The 7,911-nt window shown below is 31.9% G+C and overlaps 1 long non-coding RNA gene across 1 annotated transcript; it reads left to right on the forward strand.

Moving 5' to 3' along the window:
* Positions 1–289: 289 nt before the first annotated feature.
* LOC131604766 (uncharacterized) lies at positions 290–2,595 on the forward strand. Its single transcript, XR_009284644.1, has 4 exons — positions 290–1,172; positions 1,251–1,325; positions 1,559–1,800; positions 2,014–2,595. It is a non-coding gene; the product is annotated as an uncharacterized LOC131604766 (long non-coding RNA).
* Positions 2,596–7,911: the final 5,316 nt, after the last annotated feature.

The following is a 7,911-nucleotide window of genomic DNA, read 5'->3' on the forward strand; positions in this document are numbered from 1 at the left end:
TGGTGTCATGCATCTCAATCACAAACACCACCACCAATTACATGCACCAACTGCCATTATATCTTGCAAATTGTGTATACATTCGGTTAATCGTTGATCATCATTTAATATAATAAAGCAAAAGGAGTACTTTGGCAAGTTTGCCAAGTGTCACTCCCTTATGCATTCTCACAATTTCTTTTCATTCTATTTATAGTAACTTCAATTACTTCTTTATATTTTTATTTTTTATTTTTTTATTTTTTAGTTATATTTATTTGTTATCATTATTCAATTTTGGAAATCTAAAACATCCTCTTTCCTCTTCATATGCAAAGTATTTACTGCTTGGAACATTGAGAAATCGATTTTGTGCCTTGGAAACAACCAAAACCACCTTCATCAAAATCGATTTGGGGAAGAGGAAGAAACAATCCATTTCACCTCTTCCCCCTCTCCAAATCACACCCACATCAAAAACCCTTCACCACAACTTCTATCATTTCTCTTCACAAACCAAACCACCCTCACCCTCCAACTTCAACCACAACCATGATGTGGGAACGTGAACACGATGAACACCATCACCACCACCACACCACCTCAATAAAACTTCACAGGCTTTCTCTTCTCCCAATCTGATTCATCTCATCTTCAATGTCATCTTCTCCACTCAAAACATCATCTTTTCCATTAAACAAAACATCATCTTCTCCGATTCGTATTCGGATTATCATGATTTGTTTTTTGTTCTCTTTGTTGATCAGAGAAGCTAACTACTACTACTACTACCACCATGGATGAACAACAGCGTAAATGCGCATCAACAGAGTTGCATGCACTTGGAGCCGAAGAGGAGAGAGAAAAGCATGGATCGAAATCGGAGCGAGAACAGTTGCTAGGGTTTTTTATTTTGAAATCAATTTGTTTACCTGTTGTTCTTGTTTGTTCTTTAGTTGTTAGGGTTTTTTATTTCAAAAATGATTTGCTTATTTTTTATAAATTGAAACTGTTTTTGTTATGTTTTTTAAGGTTGAAGTATTTGGTCCTAAAATTCAGCAGGTTATAGGTAAAGATCAATCCAATCAAATCCTCACTGTTGTTCCTCTCTATCTCCAAACAAAAACTCGTGCTCCTAATGATGCTCCTAATGATGCGGCGGACGCCATGCTCTGAGAAAGCGACTTTAAGAGGTATACATACATTTTTATTGTGGCTCACGGTCTTTGGAATAGTTTTTCAGTTTTATGAGTTACTCTCTATTGTTTCAGCTTGGATACGAACTTAAAGACAACCAAGTTGAGAGTTTGTTTTGGCGTTTCAAAGTTGTGTCTGAGCGAAAGAAGGTATATAAGAACTGATGATTTTATCCTATTCCATTTTGTTGACTCGGTCAACGAATTGGGTTTAATTGTCTTTTGATAAGTTGTATATTTAAATAAAGAAATTAATATGACCAAAAATAAATTAAACCAGTAGTGACTATCCCCTCTCCTTTTTGTTCGTATAAAATCGACGAATATTGAGTTCTGTATCTGTTGGATATGTTCTGATAACTTGCTTTTGTTTTGTATATTAGAGGATTAGTGATGCTGATTTCAGAGCAATGGTATCAGATGAAGTTTTTCAGGCGGAGCCTATATGGAAGCTATAAATTTTTAACAAGCTTTCAATGTTTTATATTGCCATTTTTCTCAGCAGTGTTGCAAAGCATTTGGAATCAGCCAATACTATGTTGTCATTTATTTGGTGGATTATTGGATTCTACTGGGTATCAGCTGGTGGTAAAACTTTATCCCAAGATTCTCCTCAGCTTTACTGGTTTGTCCTCTTTCACTATCTCATTCAAATTGTTCAAACATGTTTTCATTTCGATTTCTTAATCTTTTAGCAAGTCAACTGATATTTACTTATTTTAGTTGAATGCTTATGACAGAATAATTGGTATCGCTATTTGCTGGTGTCTTCCATGTATCATTGCACTTCTTCAGGTGTAGATTGGTTTATTGAATCAGTTCTGACTTTGTGATGCAGGTTCGGTCCAAATTGCAGGAGCAGACTGGTTCATTGAGTCAGTTCTGACTTTGTGATGCAGGATCGGTCCAAATTGTTGTTGTGGTAGAATGGATATTTCGGTTTGCTCGGATATTTCGGTTTGCTTCGATATTTCTGAATTTTGATTAGGTGCCTGGCTATAATTGGATCATGTACAAATCAAAAAGGAACAACACTTCACAAATCGGAATTTCATAGAAGCGGTAAGCAAACATTGAGTTTCTTTGTAGATCATAAAATCCATTATATTTACAAGGTATAGAATTGTATTTTTTCCTTTTTCCATACTGTGGTGCCACTGGTGAAGCAATGTGAAGAGGTTATGGTGCACTTTAAGATGGATAACAAGTTGTTTGACACGAGTAAGAATGTGGAGTTAACATATCCAGGGCAGCACAATGATGTAGACATCTATATTGAGAGTTATTGCTCAGCTTATGGAGTATCCCCTTTACAAGGCATGAATTTGGTTTGAGAGAGGATGACAGAACATTTGGTGCTGGTGTAGTATAGAAAGTGTTGAGCTGAAGTCATTAAAAACAGTACGACATCGATTCGTCGGCTGCAGGAGCCAGAAAAATTATAAAGCCTGGGCAAAAATTTAAAGACCGCAAATTTATTGTGTTTATAAAATATATAAATAGTCGTCAATCAAAATAAAAGAGACTGTCATTTTTTCAACAAAAGTAATTTAAAATAAAATAGATGAAACATAACCTTACCATGGCGTATTAAATAAAATCACAAGGCAAATGTCCTTTTCGAGACTTCTTTGCAGTGAATGTTCGAATAATATCAATATCATCAAGTGACTTGAATATCTCCCGCTCGGTGTAACATACCATCAAGTCATTGAACCACACATCATTGATCTTATTGCGCAATTTAAACTAGATAATCTTCATTGCTGAAAAAGCTCTTTCAACGGATGTTGTCGAGACAGGCAATATTAAAGCTAACTCAATAAATTTGTAAACCAATGGAAATACCAAATGTTTCTAGGTTTGAACCATCTTCATAGTCAAACTTTGAACATCTTCACAAGTGAAAAATGAAGCATTTCTTTTTACTTGGAAAACATAAAAGTCAAGTTGATTCCTTATTGCTCCACGATCATCATCAGAAAAATCAACAAAACGGACAAACTTATCAATATCAAACTTGAAGAAAGAGCTTTTACTGATAATATATATATATATATATATATATATATATATATATATATATATGATTGATACAAGACTTATAGATATTATGTAACTTCATTATACAATACAAAATTATATATATTGAATCAAAATATATGAATAAAAATAAAACAATTATAAGTTACAGCATGTAACCACGTTCTATGCTTTTACTATACTAATTACATGTGGATCAATACAATTATACAACCTGTAACCACTTTCACTTTTATTGAATCAATACATATGGAACAAGGGGGCGGTGGTAACAAAACAATGGGCGGTGCTAACAAAACAACTTCTTTCTTCGCCATTTTCCTCTATTTTCCTCTTCACCTTTCTCTATTTTCTTCTTCACTTTTTCAAATTAAAACAACATCTTTCCCTCACCAATTTTTTAATCAAATCAACAATAATATAAATAAAATATAAAACCACAAGCATTTTAAATAAAACAATTACTAAAAGAAACAAAGGGGTAGCGCAGTGGTCGGAAAATGAGCGGTGTAGTTGTCGGCGGGAGAAGCTTCACGATTGGTTTCTCACGTTTCTTTTGTTTTTGTTTCAGTTTTTTTTGGATTTGTTATTGTTGTGAACCATTTTTTGCCCTTCCTGTATTTTTTGTCCTTTCAATTTTTCTGCTTTTTTTTATTTTTTATTAGTGAAATTTGGGCCAGAGCCTGGGCAGTGGCCCAAGGTAGCCGGGCCTTGAAACCGCCAGTGATTCATGGTTGTGCTATTTGAGCAAGTTTGTGATTTTGATTATTTTAATACAAATGTACAATGAATAATATTTCTATGCATGAAACCTGAAACTGCTTTTGGAGCATGATATCTTTAAGCGTGGTGTCAATCGCAGATAGTGGAAAACAACATGTTGCTATAATTCTATTGTCGATCATGTCACGAACAATTAATTCTGTCGTGGATTATATTTGCAGGAATTTAGAACACAATATAAAATGAGGAAGACAAGGGAAAAAGTAATAATTATCTCTTGAATTCATTCACTTTAAGTTGGTTTGATTTTATTGAATGCCAATGATAATTCATAATCTAAGATTCTATGTAAATAAATGTATTCATAAACTCTTGACTTGGTGTTATCTCATTAAGTAACAATACAAGAGGAAGGGTAAAAACTTTCAAAAATGATTTGAGTCAGTTACTGCAGATGTGTGTATTATGTAATTAGAGTTGTTAATTAGTTATGTGTGGGTTGTATCAAGATTAAATAGGAAAAAGAATAGTTGGCTATCAAGGAGTTATTGAATGGTTATTTGGATGGGAAACTCGTGAAAGCTAACTATTAGACAATTGTAAACAGAAGGGGGCTGTTATGTGTGATAAATAAGTATAATAAGAAGTATTTTTTTCATCTAACAAAAGTGTTCATACCTTTATACCATACATAACAGAAACATGAACATACATTTCCTTCATAAAATGCCATATCACACGATTATTCAATTTTTGTTGTAATAAATGTATAATGCGTAATGTTACAAATGTTGCAGGTTAAATTCACCAAGACTGGAGTATGTCATAGGTTTGAGTTGTAGATTGACTGGGTGATGGATTCACAAATCTCTATTGTCATTGTAATTTTAATGGTGCTTTCCTCAAGACGACACTTTAGATTGTTATAATTTCCTACCGGTGCTTTCCTCAAGACCACACTTTGGATTGTTGTAATTTTAATGTATAATTTCTTACACAATTATTTTTTTTACCCAATTGTTTCATTAAATATTTAGTTTACATTAGATTCAAAATTATGGTTAATTTGTATAGTATAATTAATTATAATTTAAATAATAAATTAAATTTATAAATTGTTCAACTAAATCAATTACATTTTTATATATAATTCAGTTTTAAAGGAGTGTACAACTTATAATTGCTTACATTCATAATATTTCTGGAAAACAAAACAAATTAAAATATACATAATTAGATATTTAATTATGAAAAACAAAACAAATTTTTATCCTTAAATATCTATTTGTTATTTTGTATTATCTATATAAAATATTGGTTTATAGGTAATAGATTAAATTTTTTTTAATTAATACAATATAATATTTTTACATTATTGGTTTATAGGTAATATTTTTAATTAATACAATATATATATATATATATATATATATATATATATATATTAACAATTAAAATTTTTATATTTTAAATTGTAAATTATAAGTATTTTTAAAATAAAATTGTTTTAATTAATTTTTTTTATATATATTATTAATAACAATGACATTTTATCTATACAATAATAATCTTACAAAATTTATAAATTATAAGTATTTTTAAAATAAAATTTTTTACTTAGAAAATATTTAACCCGTGCCTTGCACGGGTCTAAATACTAGTGTATTAAATATGTCTTTAACTCATGCATATTATACAAATAAATGATGTATATTAGAAAATAGAAACAAAGGGGTTTGTAAATTTGAACTTCTCTTTCATTTATATAGTTTTTTTTAACAAATTTAACTCATCTCATTATTTGAATAACTATTTTGGTAGAATTATATTAAATTCTATAGCAGACTATTATTGTATACAAAAATTATAAATTACATTTATTTAGCACTTTTAAAAATAGACAAGGTATATAACGTTAACTTTTTTTCTGATCACTCGGTTTATTTTTATTTATCAACTATTTGTATCCTTTAAAAGAAGATAGCATCAAATGTCTAAATATATATATATTTTTTAAAATTTAAATTTTGCACCTCAAAAAGGATCGACAAATAAATGTCAAATATTGAAAATATTGTAACCTCTCTTTCAATTTCATTCACACAACATTACAAACTCAAATTTACTTGTGTCTATTTCCCTCTCACCAATCTCTCAAATCCACTTTTGCTTAAATATATAATTTATTTTATTAAATATTTATTGATGTATAATTGAATAATGTAGGCATTTAGTTCTTATTTTTATGAAAAATTTAATCACCTCAATTTAATTATTATTATTATTAAAAATACTAATTATTTTTTTTTGGAAGAATAATGAATTTATTACCAAAAAAACAGTGAAGTACAAAGCGATCCGAAGATCCGGCTAACAAGAAGACAAAGAATTACAAGGGAAGGAAACTAGCCTAATCTAATAATAGGCTCATGAGATTAGGCTTAATAGACCGACACAATACCACCCTCGATAAACAATCTTATTTTTAATCTCCTGAACAATAAGATTGCGATCCCTTTTACCACCAAAGGAAATCAAATTCCTATATGCCCAAATACCATATACAGTCTCCGCAAAGGCTAATCGCAGAAGAGTAGCACGCCAACCTTTCTTCGTACCATGAAGAATACACCAGTCAAGCTCAAGACGCCAATTTGTGGGTTTATGAACCAAATCTAGCCAATGCAGAATGGTGGCCCAAATATAATTCAGTTCAGCACAGTCAAACAAAACATGAGTAATATTCTCTTCCTGCCTGCAGAAAATGCACTCACTATTAACCATCAAGCCAAGCTTCATCAATCTACTTTTAGTGGCAAGCCTCTCATGACACGCGAGCCATAGGATGAAGAGGGCCCGAGGTCTAGCCGGATTCCGAATAAACAACTTATACCAACTAACTCGAGGGGATTGATTCAATGAATGATAGAACTCTTGCATCACAAATCTTTTTTTTTTTTTGCATTCATACTCTCCCATAAGCTACTGTGCGAGACAATATACTCCCTCTGCTCTAGAATTTTCTTAAGGATCCAAGTACTATCAACCTTAATTTTTGCCACTTTTATATCAACCTCCTTTAAGTAATAAGCATGAACCCACTTTATCCAAAGATTATCAAGCTTGTTACTGAGATTCCACAGCAGCTTTAACAGGGCACATTTATTCCAAATCTCCAAGTCAATAAGACCGAGGCCACCTTGTTTCGCAGGTTTGCACATGTTATCCCAAGATACCGGGCCTTTCCGGGATGCAGCATCAGATCCAGTCCAGATAAACGCTCTACAGATCGCATTAATCTTCCTAATCACCATTTTTGGCAAAGGAATAATCATCAACCAGTAATTAGCAACTGCAAATGATATGCATTTTACTAATTGAATCCGCCCAGCATAACTCAAGAGCTTGGCTGCCCAGTGTTTAATCCCTCCAACTATCTTATCTATTAGAGGCATGTATTGGCTAACTGTTAATCTCTTGCTAGACAGGGGAATGCCAAGGTATTTAAATGGTAAAGAGCCCTCAGAAAAGCCATATTTATGGAGGATAAGATTTTTATCATCTGCCCCAACATTACCATAAAACATTTTACTCTTAGAAGTGTTGATTTTCATACCTGTGGACTTTGCAAATTTAGAGAATGTTTGGAGTATGATATCCATTGATTGAAAGTCTCCTCTTGAAAATAAAAGGACGTCATCCGCAAACATTAAATTTGTTAAGTGAAGCTTACCACATTTCGAATGATGTTTAAACATATGATTGAGCTGCATTTGATGGAGGGACCGGTGGAGATATTCCATGATTAGAGCAAACAGATAAGGAGAAATGGGATCTCCTTGTCTTATCCCACGTTTAGCTTGCATCACTTGAGAAATATACCCATTGATGAGACAGTGGTAACCAAAAGCATTACCCAGTTTATGAAATTATGCGGCACACCAATTTCCTGCATTATGCTCCGTAAAGC

Source organism: Vicia villosa, linkage group LG1 (genome assembly GCF_029867415.1).
Source record: "Vicia villosa cultivar HV-30 ecotype Madison, WI linkage group LG1, Vvil1.0, whole genome shotgun sequence".
In the NCBI taxonomy this organism is placed as follows: Eukaryota; Viridiplantae; Streptophyta; class Magnoliopsida; order Fabales; family Fabaceae; genus Vicia; species Vicia villosa.